At 46.9% G+C, this 18,125-nt stretch overlaps 1 protein-coding gene across 1 annotated transcript in view; it reads right to left on the minus strand.

Moving 5' to 3' along the window:
- The window catches only part of LOC135904023 (uncharacterized), a 58,455-nt gene extending 43,526 nt beyond the window's left edge, over positions 1-14,929 (minus strand). Inside the window, exon 1 of the mRNA XM_065434581.2 lies at positions 14,859-14,929. The gene's annotated coding sequence lies outside the window, so the exon portion shown is untranslated. The remainder of the gene's footprint in view (positions 1-14,858) is intronic.
- Between the last annotated feature and the right edge of the window lie 3,196 nt (positions 14,930-18,125).

Raw genomic sequence — 18,125 nt, forward strand, 5'->3', positions numbered from 1 at the left:
CAGAATATGAGCATTTGACAGTATACAAGCAACCATTGTTGCGTGGGCGCTATCAGAGCTGTTCAAAAATAATTTCATTGTAGAGACTTCGACGCCTACGGGGACTGTGATTTGCCGTCGCGACGATTCAATCTTTTTTTTTCTTCTAAACTCTTGGACGTTTCCATATTATTTCTCGAGTTGCGTCGCACTGTATGTTTATCGGTGTTCTCAGCATGCGATTCCCGCTGCTTCTTTTTTGTAATGCAGTGCATTAATTCATAACACGTACAAACATGACCATATGCCAAGCCTTTTTTTTTTAATGTGCGTCTTACCGCTCCATTGCCATTCCAGTGAACTTGCCAGTATCTATAGCATCGACAAGTTCATAGACCAAACCATCATGACATTAGTCGGGCAGCGGACTCGGGCGAGCGTCTCAGCGCGCGTTTTCCGAACATCGCAGACCCGGCGTAGTAGCAGAAATCTTCCTCGCGTCTGTGCTTGCTGCGTACCCGAGTTGTAGCCGATGACTGTTTGCCGGTTTTATATTTCGCGAGCCAAGCTTCACGCAGCTTCTTGTCCTGCGGCTACGTGTGAATAAGGCTGACACCGGGCTCCGTTGCGTACGTCCGGCACCGCGGCACCGAGCAGTAGCCTAACATGTTACGCGCCTTCAAAGGCAGCCACTACCTATTCTATTAGTGTTTTCAAGCGTTGTAAAGGAGACACTCGAAGCGGGAAAATCTCGCCGCTAAATGAGAACCGCAGCGTACGAGGGTATTTAAACTCGTTTTCAGCACGCTTCGGCGCTCTCGAAGCAGCCGACGCGGCCGCTATGTCCACATGATCCCTAATAGCACGTCACGCCGCGGTGGCGCCAGCTTTTCCAGTGGTGGAGCTCGAGGCCAAAAGTGGTATAGTATTGTAGTATTTGCATCAGTAGTAGCATTATTATAGTATTATAGTACTTGCAAAAAGCCGTACAATACATGGCGAGAAAGCCGGGAAAGCAGGCAGGGCGCGGGGGTTTCTCAAGGCAGATGAGATACGGATGAGAATGGAGAGGGCATCGAACCAACCGGCACACAATGTGATGAGGCTGCAGAAAGTGGAGGCTTTCCAGGAAGAGCTTGTCAAACAGGTGCAAGAGCTCAAAAATGAGCTATACAGGGAGCGTGATGCACAGAAGGTAGTTGAAAAGAGACTTGAAGTAGCCGAGGAGAAGCCGAACAGGACAATGGAACGCAGACCTCCGACACGACAGACGAGGGAGTGTCACAAGGGTAAGTGAAATTTGTACAGCGTGATGAAGGGTTAGCTGGAAAGAGCAGCAGCTACCTCGAGGCCGCCGCGCGGAAAAAGCAGGAGCCCAGGGGACAATGCCCCTTGTCGAATTCGAATCACGCAGAAAAGGACGAAGGGAAGCAGGGAGAGGTAGGAGAGAGTGAAAGGGTGATTATCGCCGGCGACTCAAACATGGCTAGTTGCTCAAAAGCAATTGTGGAGAGGGTGAAAGGCGATAAAAGAGTGGCGGTAGGGTCATTTCCAGGGCAGACGCTGGGTTCTGGCATGAAGCGAGCAAAAGAAAAGCTCGCGGAAAAATGCCCACGTGCGCAACCTTGTCATAGTAACAGGTGGGCTAAATGACGTCCTGAAAAGGAAAGGGCCAGGACTAGCCCAGCGCTTGGCGAAGTGGGTGGATGATTTGCGCGAGCTATCCCCTCAGGTGCAGATCGTGGCGTGCACGGTGCCAGAGGTGCCTGTATGTGACACTCACGTACAAAGAGCCGTAATGGCTGCTGATGAGGCAATATGGAAAATGAGCCGAGAGAAAGGTTTCAAAGTGGTTGAAGTAAACAGGGAAGTGAGAAAGCGTGGTGGTTTTAAACGAGACTGGATCCACTTCAATTACAGGCTGGCACAAGAAGTGGGCTGGCGAATTGGTGGTCGCGCTGTTGCTTCTTTAGGGGGCCCGTGGGCGCCCAGGAGGACAGAGTAGATAGTAATGAAGAAGGTCCCCTAGGGGTACCTTAGAAGAGGATCGCTGCCGGTAGCAAGAAAAGGAGGAAAGCAAGAAAGAGAGCTCGCCATGCAATAGGCTACATAAACATGCAGGGCGGCAGAAGAAAGGAAATGTGTGCAGAGATTGAGGAGCAGTTAAATAGAGAACAAATACGTGTGTACGCGGTTACAGAAACGCACCTGAGAGAATCAGAAGAACCGCCAGTTATTGAGAATTATCTTTGGGAAGGATGCAACAGAACTAAGTCGGAAAGAAAGGGAGGGGGAGTCGAAATGCTCGTCCATCAGGGAGCCAAATGGAAAAAAGTAAATTCAAAATGTCAAGAGCATCTTTGGTTATCAGGTACAATGAGTGGAAAAAAAACTTGGCTGGGCGTTACGTATTTGTGGACCGGAAATAATTGCACAGAGAAGAGTTCGTGGAATGCATAAGCGCTGAGGAGGAGGAGGAATAAACTTTATTTGTGCACAGCAGATTTGAGACCTAGGCCTCTACCTAAATGACGGCCTCGAGCCCTTGGGCCCTGGCGGCATCTTCGGCCTGCTGGATTGCCTTGCGTTGGTCTTCCGGTGCACAGCTGAGCAACGCGGTCTCCCACTGCTCTCTGGTTTTAATTATTTTATTCTGTATGGGTGTACGAGGACAAGCCCATACCATGTGTTGTAGGTCCGCCCTTTCTTCACAGAATCTACATCTATCCGTGTAAAGGTCCGGGTAGTAGCGGTGGTAGGCCACCGGGTTCGGATATGTATCTGTTTGTAAGAGGCGCCATGCCGTCGCTTTGCCGTCTATTTAACGAGGAGTGTGCCGGGGGGAAATGGGCCCTTCCCAATTTATAGTGTTTGGTGATCTCGTTAAAGCTGGTCATCCGGTCTCTCTCCGTTCCCAGTATTTGTTGCGTGTCACCTGCTCGGCCTGTCAGTTCTCGAGCCAGGTTGTGCGCTATTTCGTTCCCGGGAAGGGAGGAGTGTGCGGGTGCCCATATAATCTGAATGTCGCGATCTTCACGAAAGTTGTTTAAAATTCTGAGTGCTTCCGGCGAGATTCTTCCTTTTGCATAGTTCTTGACTGCTGTCTTGCAGTCGCTTACTACGATGTTGGCTTCCGTGGAGGCTATTGCCAGTGCTAAGGCAGCTTCCTCCGCCACCTCTGCCTTCCATGTTTTCACCGTCCCACTAACTCTGCAGTCACCCTCTAGACTCGTAGCAACTATCGACATACTCTGTCCATTTGCGTACTCCGCCGCGTCCACATAGACCACGTCCCTGGCATCACGGAATCTTTTGTGGAGAGCTCTCGCTCGTGCGTTTCTTCGATCTTGGTGAAACTCCGGGTGCATGTTTCTGGGGAGTGGGGGTATTGATAGATGTTCCCTTATTTTCCTTGGGATGTCTCTCCGCACTCCGTGCTGTGCTTCGTAGGTTATTCCGATGTCATCTAAGATGTGTCTCCCCGTCAAACTCTGCGTAAGCCTTTCATACTGCGCTACTCTCTGTGCCTCAATAAGTTTGTCTAATGTATTGTGCACGCCGAGCGCCAAGAATTTCTCGTTTGACGTATTTGCCGGAAGTCCCAAGGCTTGCTTATAGGCCCTTCTAATAATGCAGTCTATCTTGGCTTTCTCCGCAGCGTAGAGCTTGAGGTAAGGAACCACATATACAATACGACTGATTACGAATGTTTCTATTAATCGGATGACATTGTGCTCTTTCATGCCATAGTGCCTGTTGGATATCCGCTTTATTAGTCTGATTGTTTGTTGAACACTATTGTCAAGTAGTCTAATGGTTTCTCCGTTATGGCCGTTTTCGGATATGCGGAGTCCCAGTATTCTCAGGCTCTCCACTATCGGTATTGTGGTGCCTTCTACTGTGACCACAATGCCCGGCCTTTCTCTAATGCTTTTTCGACCCCGGCATGTGGGCCTATAGAGCAGAAGTTCTGATTTTTGCGAGGAGCATCTCAGTCCCTTGTCTTTGATGTAGTCTTCTACCGTGTTTACTGCGGTTTGAAGGATCTCTTCCACATGCCCATCGCTTCCACCCGCCACCCAAAGGGTGATGTCGTCCGCGTAGGGGCTGTGTCCGAGTCCTTCTATCTTTTCGAGTCTCGCAGGAAGACCAATCATTGCCACGTTGAATAGAAAGGGAGATAGGACTGAACCCTGCGAGGTACCCCTATTACCTAGCTTGAGTGCGTCCGATTTGGATTCTCCAATTGAAATCTTTGCGGTACGATCTGTCAAGAAGTCTTTGATGTACGCGTATGTTTTACGTCCTACATCCAGTTTTTGGAGATGATTTTGTAGTATGGCCTTGTGCGTGACGGTGTCAAAGGCCTTAGTTAGATCGAGACCTAGTATGGCCTTAGTGTCTAGACTTTTCTCACCCGCATCTATGATCTGATGTTTTAGTTTGAGCATAATATCCTGCGTCGATAACTTTGGCCGAAATACAACCATGGTATGTGGGTAAAGTCCTCCATCATCCATGTATCTCGTGAGACGTGTGAGAATCACATGTTCCATGAGTTTACCGACGCAGGATGTCAGGGATATGGGCCTTAAGTTCGTCAGTTGTGGTTTCTTTCCAGTCTTTGATATAAAAATAATTTGGGCTGATTTCCATTGACTTGGAATGCTGCCTTGCTCCCAGCAGTTATTCATGTAGTCCGTGAGAGCTCGGATGGATACATCGTCGAGGTTTCTAAGTGTTTTTTGTTACTTATCCCATCAGGTCCTGGTGCAGATTTCGAGTTGAGCCTGGTCAGTTCATATCTGACTTCTGCCTCCGTAATAGGGGTATCAAGATCTGGATTCTCGTTACCTAGGAAATCCGGAAGTACTTCTCTATCCGCATCTCCAACGTACATCTTTTGGAGCTCTCGGAAGAGCTCTTCTTCTGTGCCGTTGTAGCTGTGTATAACCTTCTGTAGATTGTGTCTTTGTATGGTTTTTGTACTTCCGGGGTCCAAGAGGCATCGGAGAATGTTCCAGGTCTTGGACATCCCCATCTGCCTTTCCATCAAGTCGCACGTGGCTTCCCACTTCTGTTGGGTTAACCTATCTGCATATATCTCGATTTCCTTGTTTAATTCCACAATTCTCTTCCTTCATTTCCGATTATGTTTTTGCCTTTTCCATCTTTTCAGCATGCTACCTTTCGCTTCCCACATGTGCAATAATCTGCTATCCATCTCCTCTATACCTGCCTCCTCTGGAACAGTTTTGGTAGCTCGTTTAATGTTTTCTTGCAGTTTCTCTGCCCATTTCTCTATGTCCGTTATAGTGTCTTCCGCATCATCTTGTCGGATTTTGCGGAAAGAGTCCCATTCTACTAGCTTCAGTTCTCTCCCCCTCTTTTTTCTTGGGCCTGCTTGTACCGTTGTGACGACGATGTAGTGGTCACTACCTAAGCTTTCCTGCATGTTTGTCCATTGAGAAATTGCTACATTCTTCGTAAATGTGAGATCTGGTGTCGTGTCGTTGGTTATACGCTGTTTCCTATTCTGGTTGGTGCCTGAGGGTCAGTTATGAGCGTTAGGCCTTCGTGCTGAGCGTCTGCCCACAGGCTTCGGCCCTTAATGTTCTCTATGCTGTATCCCCAAGCCGCGTACGTGTGGCGCGTTAAAATCGCCGACCACGACTAGTGCCTGCTTGTGCGCTACGCTCAACACTTAGCGGAAGAGTGGGCCGAATTTGGGCTTGTGCCGGGGTGGACTATATATGTTCAGAATAAATAGACTTCCCTCTTCTTTACGGGAGGGGATTATTTCAATCAGGACGTGGTCTATGCCGCGCACACCGGTATCGTGCTCGACAGCCGAGAGGTTTCTGTGTATGAGCGTCGTGACGGTTGCCTTCTCGCCGGAAGCACTATACGATTTATACCCCGATAATTTTGCGATCCCCCCGGTTTCCTGCAGGGCGATGACATCTGGCGCCTCCTTACTTGTTATGAACTGCTGCAGGTTTCCTCGCTTGCGACGATACCCGCGGCTGTTCCATTGCCAAATCGCGTATTGGTTACGCGGCGCCATGTTGATTTATCTGTTCTTCCCCGGTGGCCTTGCTATTTTCTACCGCATTCGGCCTGCTATACGGCTTGCTTTTAACCGGTGCTGCGCCTGCTGGCCTAATATCCTTTGGTGTGCTTTCTAGTGCCGCTACTCTATTCTCTAATCCATCGAATCGTTGTTTAATCTCTACATACATGTTTGTGATTTGTTGCTGTAACCCATCGAACATTCCTTTAAACGTCCCCATAACCTCGCTGATTGCAAAGACGCTCTTTTCTTCAGCCGTTTCTTGCGCCCTCCTTTTGTGTGGCACGTGGTGCTTCTCCGTTCGCTTGCGTGGGAACGGGCGTTGGAGCCCGACTCCGCGTCGACGTCGTACTGGCGGAGGGTGCGTTGCCATTCTTTTCTTGCTGAAGCTTCGCGTTTTCTGCCCTAAGCTGCTTGATCTCATCTTTAAGCATTGCATTCTCTCGGGTAATCTGTTCTAACATGTTTCTAATCTGCGTCATTTCCTGTTCTAGGGCGGACCCTTTAACTTTAGGCGATTGAGTAGCAGTGCCGGAGACCGCGCTTGCCCAGCTCACCTGTGCTTTGCTCCCGTCTCCCCCTCGATTAGTTCTCTAACCGGACCTCGACCTTGATCTCGTCCACGATCTGGTCCTGGACCTGGACCGTTCGCGACCGGCTTCCCCTAGCAGTCACGGCAAGGAACCGGAGCGGTGTCTTCCATAGTTTTTCCTGCTTGTGTCTTCTCTGTCGGTTGAGGGCTGCTTGCTCGCTGCAGTCTTATGATTATTATTGTTGCTCCCTCTGTTTCCATTGTAGTTGTGGTTGATATTAATGGTTTCGGGAATGGTGCTGGAATTGTCCTATTAGGTGACATGAATGCCCACAAACAGGATTTAGATGGCTATACCGACAACAACGGGAAGTCAATGCTAGACCTTTGTGAGCAACATAACCTTGTTATCGTGAATACAGGGCCTAAGTGTGAAGGGCAGATCACGTGGGAAGAGGGAAACCGGCAATCGACCATTGATTACTGTCTGATGACAGAAAGAATTCATGATAAGTTGAGAGAAATGGTCATTGACGAGGAAGGGTATAGCAGCATAGGGAGTGACCATAAACGCATCATTTTAAAAATGGGATATGTAGTTGGGAAAGAGAGCAAGGAGCGCAAAATGGCCAGTCCAAATTTGAAAGCTGAACAAATAGCAAATATAGTCACTAGAGTCGAGGAAGAAATTGGCAGATGGCCAAGTAATGAGTGGGAATACGGTGAGCTTCTAAGTGTAATAACGACAGAAATACAGAAAGAGAAACAACATGTTCGTTGGAAAGGAACAAAGAAACTGAAAAGCTGGTGGAACAGGGAGATACGAGAAACGATCGCAGAATGTCAGAAAGCATCCCGAGAGCACAGGCAGGCAAAGAAGGCGCAGTTGCCGCAGGATGAAGTAGCCAGTAAAAGGGAAATATACCGGGAGAAAAGGTCTATGGTTCAAATAGTGGTGCAAGCAAAATTAAAAGGTAAAAGTGAACGTTGGTTGTCAGAAATACGTGAGAAAAAGAAGGCCGCACCTAGAATATTTTGGAACCACATAAAATTATTAGGCAGGAAGTCAACAACAGTACAACAACATATCCTAGACAAAGATGAAAAAAGACTGGAAGGAGAAGCGGCAATAAATTACATCTGAAAAATAACAGCCGAATCTTTCCAAGGCAATGACGAGGTTGTACTTGAAGAAGAAAAGAGCATGAATGAGACCCAAGTGGAAAAGGAGCTCGTGCTGACAAATTTCAACTGGAAGAAAGCGGAAGAGAAAATTCCTAAGCACACAGCCACAGGGCTAGACGAGGTTCCTGTTAGGCTGATTAATGAACTAGGACCAAAAAGTAAGGAAGCTCTGGTGAATTCGGTGGAACAAACTTTAAAAGTAAAAGATAGACGAATACCAGACAGTTGGCGACAAAGTAGAATGAATTTAATTTATAAAGGCAAGGGGGAGAAAGATACAATTGACTCGTATAGACCGTTGCCTATTACATCGGTAATATACAGGCTAGTAATGCAGGCAATCAAATTAAAGCTTTAATAATTGGGCAGAGAATAATGGCATTTTGGGAGAACTTCAGAATGGCTTCAGAATAGGTAGGCGTTTAGATGATAACTTATTTGTTCTTACTGAGTGTATTGAAAGTAGAAATATCAAAAGTAGAAAACAGACCATTATATGTGGCCTTTTTAGACATAACATGAGCCTATGACAACATATAGCGCAACATTTTGTGGGATATTCTGGAAGGGGAAGGCTTAGGCGACGATTGTCTACAGCTTTTGAGAGAGATTTAGAGAAAGTACCATTTGCATTGAATGGGAAGGGATGAGAAGCGAGGAGAAAGTTCATATCAACAAGGGAATGAGACAGGGGTGCCCTTTATCCCCACTGCTGTTTATGATGTACATGGTGAGGATGGAGAGGGCGCTAGAAGGAAGTAATATCGTGTTTAATCTCTCATACAAACGGGCGGGTACAGTAGTAGAGCAGCAGCTGCTAGGTTTATTTTATGCGGATGACATTGTGTTGCTAGCTAACAAGCAAAGTGATTTGCAACGTCTGGCTAATATCTGTGGACAGGAAGGCAACAATTTAGGTTTTAAATTTAGTGTTGGAAAATCAGGTGTTATGGTATTCAATGAAAACAGTGAACAGACCGTGGAGGATACAGGGTCAAGAAATACCTCAGGTAACAGAATATAACTACCTTGGTATATGGATAAACGAGGGCAATAGATGTATGGAAACACAGAAAAAACAATAACAGTGAAGGGGAAGAGAAATGCAGCCATAATGAAGCACAGAGTGGATATGGTACGAGGTCCTCCGAGGTATGTGAAAAGGTGAAATGGTTCAAGGACTTACTTTTAGAAATGTGGCTGTTTGCTTTAAGTCAGGGGTACAATCAGGACTCGATGGGAACAAAAGGTCAGTGGGTCGCCTCGAATTGGGCGCTCACGGGAAGACTACAAATGAAGCTGAGCGGGGTGATATGGGCTGGACTAGTTTTGAAGTGAGGGAATTAAGCTCGCAGTAAAATTGAGTATGAAGAACGCCTGAGGAATATGGAAGAAAGTAAATGGGCTGGGAGAGTGTTCAGGTATCTGTACAGGAAAAACATTGATTCACAGTGGAGGAAAAGAACTAGGAAGCTTACCAGCAAACATGTGGCCTGTAGGGTGGGCAACGCAGCATTAAAGAACGTCAAGCGGAAAGTCAGAGAGGCCGAAATAATCTTATGGGTGGCGGCAAGGGAAAAGAAACCTGCCATGAGTAACTACTTAAGAGGAAAAAAAACGAAATCAGGAAAGAAACAATTTATGACAACTCAAAGGGAAGCTCATTACTTTTCATGGCGAGATAGGGATGCCTTAGGACACACACCTATAAAGCGAGATATAAGAAGGAACAAGAAGCATGTGCTTGTTTCGGTAAAGCTATGGAAACTATGGAGCATGTTTTATTATAATGTGAACACGTCTACCCAGCGGTCGATTTAGGCACCACTGGCCTCCTTGAAGGGTTCAGCGGGAGCAGTGGAAAAGTAAACAGCGGCGAGAATTAGGAGTGGCGCCCTCTCGCAAGTGACATCACGGCCAGGACGCCGCTCACTGCGGCTCGCTCGGCTGCCGGAGCGCTCGTTCCTTTCGTGTATGCTTGGGGTATGAGGTATTATCAAGCTGTACAAGGGATTCTTCTAAATGATGCGAAATTTGAAAGACATCGGGAGAGTCATAAGTGATATATACTTGGTGGTGCGCAACTGTGATAGAGTGGGAAGCGGACATATGACTTACACATATTGTGTGGTCGGAGATCCCTTCGAATCAAGTTACAGCCACGGCAGCCACAGTTCTGTGGGGGTGAAATGCAAAAACGGCCCCGTGCCGTGCATTGGGCATACGTTTAAGATCTCCAGCTGGTCCAAGTTAATCCGGAGTTCCTCACTACAGCATACCTCACTCATATTGTGGTTTGGGTAAAACTCCAGAAAGTAATTTAAGTTTAGAGATCTTTTTGTTGACTTCAGATTTATTGTAAGAGACGCCAGCAGACCACAACAGAAGATCAAGAATTGATGTTGCAGAATCGATAACCCTTGTAGGGAGAGAAACAGTTTGGATATGATTATGTGCTAGTAATTATATCTAGCAGGGCTTCAGAACATTTAGTGTCCATTACGCCCCATGACATTGAATACCAGTCGGCATGAAGTAAGTTGAATCCCTGCCAGCAATAATATTTCGGTTTTCCCAACTGTTCAAGTAACATATGCAATTAGAGTGAAAAATCTGGACAAGCCCTGGGTGCATGGTCTGTAGGCTCCCCGGACGAAATTTTCATTACCTGACAATGTCGCCTTAAAGAAAGTACTTTCATGCTCAGAGCTAACAGCGTGTAATGGCAAACATGTCAGTTATGTTTTCCAAAATAGCCGCGCTTGTCAGACGATCTTTACGATAGCATGTTATATGTAGGCAAAACCACACAATTATTATTTATGGACACATTCAGGTTTCTATAATTAGCCCGTCACATAAAGACCGTATGATATAGGAGCACATGCTCTATAGTTAGTTGGTCATGTTTATTACATAAGCTTTGCACGTTGAGACAAGGAAGCCAAAAAAGCTTTCTTTTGCACACTTTTAGTATTGCTAGTAAGTCCATCTTCATGTGCTGTTTCTGAATTGGTATTTTGGACATGCTGCACTGATCGATAGGTCCTGCAGAAGGTGTAAGAGCTGGAGAACAATCCCACCGCTGGCAACCAGTTGTAAGGTTTAGATGTAGCTGAAGGGGTGAACTTCCCATTGCTGGCTACCAGTTGTGCGAGTTGTATACTCGGGCATGAAATAAGTGGTAGCTGGCCCATGCCGTCGTCCAACTCACCCATGCTTGGGACAGGGTTGTAGAGAGGAGCTTGCTCTCATTGAGAACTAGGGGTACGGGATTTATTTACAGTATTTATATTACTACAGGAGATACATTTCATCAGTCTAGCATGACTCCCAAATGGAGCATGAAAGATGAAGCACACAGCACCAAGCACATGAACACAATCAGCAGCCGACAAACTGCTGCTTGAAAACCCTCTGTCCTCCCTTTTCCCTCCATAGGTGAGGAAAAACTGCTGTCAACGCGCTTTGTCCAATCGGACTGCCCACAGTTGTTGGAGGCGTAGTCAACCCAACTTTGAGGGGAAGGGCTCACACACTCACATATGCACTTTGGATTACCAGAACTCACCGAGTTGAGCGGGTCCTTGTAGACAGGTGGTCACGTTTGACCCCAGCGGGCGCCTCTCGATTCCAGAGCTGACTTCTCAGGTAGCCACCACCACAGTCAGCAGGCTGTGACGAATTCTGGGACCCATGAAAATGCACCGCAAAACACCCTTTTCCAGCGCAGTCGGTCGCTGCGAATCTGTGCGATCGCTGCATTGAGGCTTCATTCTATTACGCTCCATTTAGCTATACAAACACTATAAGAACATATTTCACATAGTTCGCTTTTAGCGTTTACCTACCTTTCACGTGAGAAGCCGGTTCCGGAGACTTCATCGCGGCGACCGCGCGCAGTGGCGTTCACTGTACGTATTCGCGGTAAAGAGTAGCGTGTGTAAACGATTGTGTGCTTTCAGTTTGCCCACGATTATTATTTAGACAGTAAAAAAACTTCTCTCGTTTCTAAAGTACTTACAGAAATGTTCGGAAGAGCTCGCGCGTGGTGTTTTCACTGAGCGCTGACAGCAAAACCTATATGAGGAGCGCGCCGCGTGGTCCCTCATACTACGCCAGCGAGGCGCTTCCGATAGAGGGCGACTCCGTAACTCCTCGCCGCCAATAGCCTTGCTGGCGTCGCCGACTGTCCGAAGGAGGCGCATGGTTGATTAACTTTGCTGTGGTCTCCACTTCTCCGGAAGAGGTGCATGGTCGGTTAACTTTGCTGGCGTCGGCAGTTCTCCGAAGACCTCCACCCTCCGCAGGACAATCGAAACAACTGCAGTGGGCCGGGAAAGGTTCGCAGGTCCGTACTCCTGCAGGCTGATTGTAACAGCTCCTCCATGGCCCAGAAAATCTCGACTGACCAGTGCTGATAACCGCTGGGCAGGAAGACAATGGCTGGCGAGCAAAGAATATGGCTTTGCTCTCTGCAACCCCTGCACTCTTTGAATGCCTTAAACCGTCTCACAACAACCGGCACAGAAGAGTCAATGCCGGCAACACAATACCACTCAGTGCGCAAACGCCCGAAATCAGCTGTTAACCCACCAGGCTTCCTATCAAAATTACCATGTAAGCCGCTCAACCGGGAACCCTGAATTTTAAGCCTAAAATTTTGTGCCGCCAGAGGGAGCGTTCACGTTCCCCTCGAGTTAAACCCGACTGTCGTGCTGCACAAGAGCAAAGGTTTACGCAGAACTAAACCGAAGGCTCTCAACCACCAAAGCCCAATTATAACTTAAGCAGCCTAACTTCACAAACAGCCTGTCGCAGTGGCGTACTTATCGCACGTACTGGTGCCACTGAACAGTCTGGTCAACTCCACAGGTACGTAACCACAATCACGCTAGCTTTGTGGTCCCTATTCAGAATGCGTACTTGCATCTTATGCAAACGTTTCATCACGCTTACTCACATTTCTTCCCTTAGTCCATGCAGGACACATTCTTTAAAAGAACAACTAAACCTACGTAACTTAGCAACTTGGAAGAAACTTTAAAAAAATGTGTCTTCAAATAACTAGTTCCACGCACGCTTGCTAGAAAAGTCAGAATGTGGCCGCCCTCAACACACACGAGCGACCCAGTCACAAATATTCTACTTCCTTCCGTCCGCACAGGACATGCGCTAATGGAACTAAGAATGCTTCTCAGTGCAAATTATGCACTTACTGAAACCCTATGCGCTTAACCTTAGAAACTTCGAAAGCACTTCTAAAAAATAAAGGTCTACTAATACTCAGGCGCATTACCACAGGCCTCTCACTGATAACCTTGATGTTTCAGTTTACTCAAAAGGAAAAAACCTAATCTACTCATTAACACCTCGCGAAACTAAACGTTTACATAGAATGCATTTTTCAAATCTCGGAGCTTCTCAAACTAAAACATAAACAAAGCTCATACCTTACATATTGAAAGAAACTTTATTCTCAAATCATGAAAATCTTTATATGCTCAAAAATAAAACAAAACAACATGTTTCACTTCTACAGAAGCTGTCTTTCATACTTTTGGGCCGTACTTGAGGTGGTCGCAGTTCGAAAGCTATTCTGGCTACCCAGGAACAAACAAAAGGATTGACACACTATCAGCTCCTTCAAGACGTTACAGTATCTTGCCAATTTGCGTCCTGGTGCCAGGCTTTCCTCACGAATTAACTCTACTGACTGTGTCGCAACTCCCTACCACCTCGTCTCGTCTTGCCACCTTGCTTTCCTTTGCACAAAGAACGACGGAATGACGAGGAACATAACTGCCTCGTGCCCTTTGTCTGCGTCCGCGCAGAACATGGTTCTCGGTGTCTTTTTGACCGGTGGCTCAAACGTGCTGGATGCACTCACGTTGTCAACGATGACCGCACCTTTCTTTTCCTCGCGCCCTGGCTTTTTGCGTCTGTCGTCATCTTTGGCTGCACTACATTATTCACCGCATTCAGATCTTTGCCACGCTTCTCCCTACGGCGCTTTTTCCTTGAACTCCCTTTCACGCCGCCTTCTCACACCTCAAACTGGCCGGTACACATCACGTTGGCCCGGATCGCTCTCCTACCCGCACAGTCTGAGTGATTTTCAGTTAAATCAACTCTCTCTTTGCCTCGACTGCTGGACAGCTCAACGAACTCTGGAACAATGCAGCAGTCTTTACTCGAGCTATGCAACTCGCACTCCTGCGAACTGCCCTCTACTGCATTGTCCAGCTGGCACTGCACTTCGGCACGCAGATCCGACTCGACATGGGTGCTTGCGTCTGTCGGGTCAGCAGTTCTCTATATTTCGTTAACAACCTCGTTAACACTACAAGCGACGCACATGTGCGGTAACTGTGCCAATTTATTCACAATTGGCCTAGCTGTCTCTACAGTGCTCGGTTGGCACAACACCTCGTCGCTCTCACTCCACCTTTAATGGCTTCTGTTGCCACTAAGGCATCATTAGCTGCTAGCACTTTGAGTTCACCTATGAATGTGCGACTAATCTCGCAGGTACTACCACTGCTCTCAGCTTTCGACCAAAATCTGCTATCAACTTCCACCCACTTTCGCTGCGTCCAGCCTACATATTTCTCAAGCCGCTGTTGACTTCGTTCTATTTCCTGCTCCAAACCTTGAATCTCTTTATTCAATGCAGCAGCGTACTGCCTCGTTACTTCTGTTTTCCAGCCATTTTCCTTTCAGTTTCTGCTTAGCTTCTTCCTGTTTTTGCCTAATTGCTTCCTGTTCCCGTTTTCTGCTTATAATTCGGTTACCGAGATGTTCGATGAATTTCAAATCACTGTCACTTTGGAGAATGGTTTTACGAATTTCTGCTTCCCTCAGGTCCTCCTCTACGTCTACCTCGACTTCTTCACACAACCACAACAGGTCAGCTCTCATCAAACACAATAGGACCATGGTGGCTAAGCTTTGGCTCTGCTGTCACACAATACTTGCTGCGATACCCACGCAAATCAGAATACAAGTAAAAGATCCCCAGCGATTCAAAACTACAAACCCAGAGAAATTGAAGCTTGGTAAATCTTGCAGCCAAAACCAAACGCTTACCCACTAAAGTAGCACCATATCAACAGTCCTTCTCCGCTGTATTCAGTCAGTTGTAAGAGGTGGTCAATCCCAAGTCGCCTCCAACGTGATTGAGATATCGATCAGTCACCACGTCCCAAAGTGCGCGAGATCTCAGTGCTGTCTACAAGTTGTAGGCTAATCCCACTGCTGGCAACCAGTCATAAGGTTTAGACATAGTTTAAGGGGGGAACTTCCCATCGCTGGCTACCAGTTGTGCGGCTTGTACTCAGGCATGAAATAAGTGGTAGTTGGCCCATGCCGTCGTCCAACTTACCTACGCTTGGGACGTGGTTGTAGGGAGAAACTTGCTTTCATCAAGAAGTAGGAGCACGGGATTTATTTACAGTATTTACAGTACGACAGGAGATACATTTCAACAGTCTAGCATGACTCCCAAATGGAGCATGAAAGATGAAGCACACAGCACCAAGCACATGAACACAATCAGCAGCCGACAAACTGCTGCTTGAAAACCCTCTGTCCTCCCTTTTCCCTCCATAGGTGAGGAAAAACTGCTGTCAACCTTCGTCCAATTGGACCGTCCACAGTTGTTGGAGGTGTAGTCGACCCAACTTTGAGGGGAAGGGCTCACACACTCACATACGCACTTTGGATTCCCAGAACCCACCGAGTTGAGTGGGTCCTCGTAGACAGGTTGTCACGCGCAACCCCAGCGGGCGCCTCTTGATTCCAGAGCTGACTTCTCAGGTAGCCGCCACGACTGTCAGCAGACTGTGACGAATTCTGGGGCCCATAAAAACACACCACAAAACACCCTTTTCCAGCAGCTCTATTGCTGCAAGTAGACTATGAAGGCGATAGCAAATCAAGTAACAATACTCGGTCCGCCGAACGTGGCTAGCCTTGCTGGCATCGCCGACTCTCCGAAGGAGGCGCATGGTTGATTAACTTTTCTGTGGTCCCCGCTACTCCAAAGTAGGTGCATGGTCGGTTAACTTTGCTGGCGTCGCCAGTTCTCCGAAGATCGCCACCCCCGCAGGACGACCGTAATAACTGCAGCGGGCCGGGAAAGGTTCGCAGGTCCGTACCCTTGCAGGCCGATCGTAACAAACGGCACTGTATTGAAGTGGCCATTCACCTGCATATAACCTCTCAATGTCGAAGCTGTATGTGCCACTCTAGAAGCTCCTCAAGAGTGCACAAGAGGTGTTTCGTCACAAAAGCACAATGGCAAAGGTGTTAATGGACACAATTTATATTTAAAAAAAATAGTTAATTATGTATGTGTGCCACTCGTCGTTCACCTTCTCGGACGGTGAACTTGCTTTGCTTGTTTGTTAGAGACCAGATATGTGTTTGTTCAATGCCGGAGTGCTTTGTGTTTTGTGTGTTGAGCGAGTGAGTGAGTGGTGGTGACATGACAATATGATGAACATGCACAATGGCTAAAAAGGCTGTTCTGATCAATAAAAATGTGACTTGCTAGTCCGCATCTTGTCCTGTCAATTTTGCCTTTCCTTTGTCTTCGCCTTCTGCGCTGAAGGAATAATGGCTCATTAACTCGAAATGGAGCAGCATTAAATGCGAAGTGCAACAACATCGATATATACGGTGCGAAGAATGGTTTTAAATGTGAATGCACATTTGCTCAAGCTGGGCCCCGTCAATATGCAGTGATGAGACAGCAGTGGAATGGGACCGTGTCATTTACAAGTGCAGACAAGTACTTTGAGAAACACTTTGCTCAGGATGAGTTCGATTCTGTGTATGGTGTGTTTCATAGGCTTTGGTTTCTGTCCATTACATCTGGCAGTCTTGGATACTCACACATTCACTTCGAGCTAGGTGTTTCCCAGTGAAAACTTGGCTAACATTGTAGTGTGGTCTATACTAAGGTTACTAGAACTAACTCAGTTTCGCAGCTCCACTGAAAACAAGGGCCCCGTGGCGGTCGTGAGAACTAACAGCGCTGCAATCGAGTCTCGCTTCCTGATGCAGGCCTTCTTCACTGTGGCTGCGTCCCATGTGACTGTTTTGTTGCTGCACATTTGTTGCATCCTGCAGAAGTTCATTCGGAACTTTGAGTATTCGGAGCTCGCACTGGTCTGCGAAGGTGTGAAGCCTGGCTTGTGTTCAGCATGCCATATGCCAACATGTTTTGCTCCAGGTTCAAAAATTCACGCAGAAACTCCTCTAGTAGATGTCCAAGTACGCGTATCCAATGTGCCCGCTCATCTTCACACAGCCCAGTGTCATTATCAATGTTATGGAACTTGACCTGACCAGTATGAACCCTTATCAACCCTCGAAGGGTCGTTTGCTTATCATGTTCGATAGCGAACATGATGAGGCAAGTTTAAGGTAGAGTTCATTACAGCACTCAAATCCACAATCATTGGTGTTAATTAGACACAGTTAATTGAGTCACTCAACCTTTAGTGGGATTCGAACCCACAACCTTCGGTGTTAAGGTGAATTAGGGTTAATTTGCGAAGCTGTTACAAAACCACCACTACATTTGCCGAGGGGAGTATGAAATGCTTTACTGATGGTTCGGATTCTTGTTTTGAGCTTATTACTTATTGAGACATATGCTGTTATGTGTGTTGAATGGGTGATTTCAATGAATGTTTGCACTGTTTGCTTCACTTTGCTGAGCGCTTGTAGCCATTGCTTAAGGGGGTATGTGCCATTCATTCTTACGTGACAGACAAATTTCTTGTTGTGTAGGCATAGAAATGCTTACGCGTTTAAAAGCGGCTACAAGTCGTCAGCTAAGCACCACATTTAACGTGTAAGCATTCTTTGGCAAGTACCACAGGCCTGCCGCACAAAAAATGTAATGCCTTGTGTCTGTACAAAAATGTGTAATTTGCGAAGACGTTTAATCATTATAGTAATATGAATGTAGATGATTGGTAGCTTTATAAGCAATAAGGAACTATTTAAACAAAGAAAAGATAAACGATGTGAGAGAATACCTATAGGGATACATAAGGCTCCATAGAAAACGCATAGGGAGGCTTATAGTAGGGGTGGGCCAACTTGAAATTTGGGGTTGGGCCAACTTTAATTTGCTAGGGCAGTCCCGGACTAGGGACCGCCCCCTAGACTTTGTAAGGGCTGGGCCCTTAGGGCTCAGCTCACAGCTCTCTTGTAAATAGAAGAAATAAAGTTTGTAACCAACCAACCAACTGAAGTGTGTGGGTAAGCCAACTTGAAATTTGTGGGTGGGCCAACTTGAAATTTGGGACTGGACAATATCGAAATTTTGGGGTGGGCCAT

The sequence above is a fragment of the Dermacentor albipictus genome, chromosome 5 (assembly GCF_038994185.2).
Source record: "Dermacentor albipictus isolate Rhodes 1998 colony chromosome 5, USDA_Dalb.pri_finalv2, whole genome shotgun sequence".
Lineage (NCBI taxonomy): Eukaryota > Metazoa > Arthropoda > Arachnida > Ixodida > Ixodidae > Dermacentor > Dermacentor albipictus.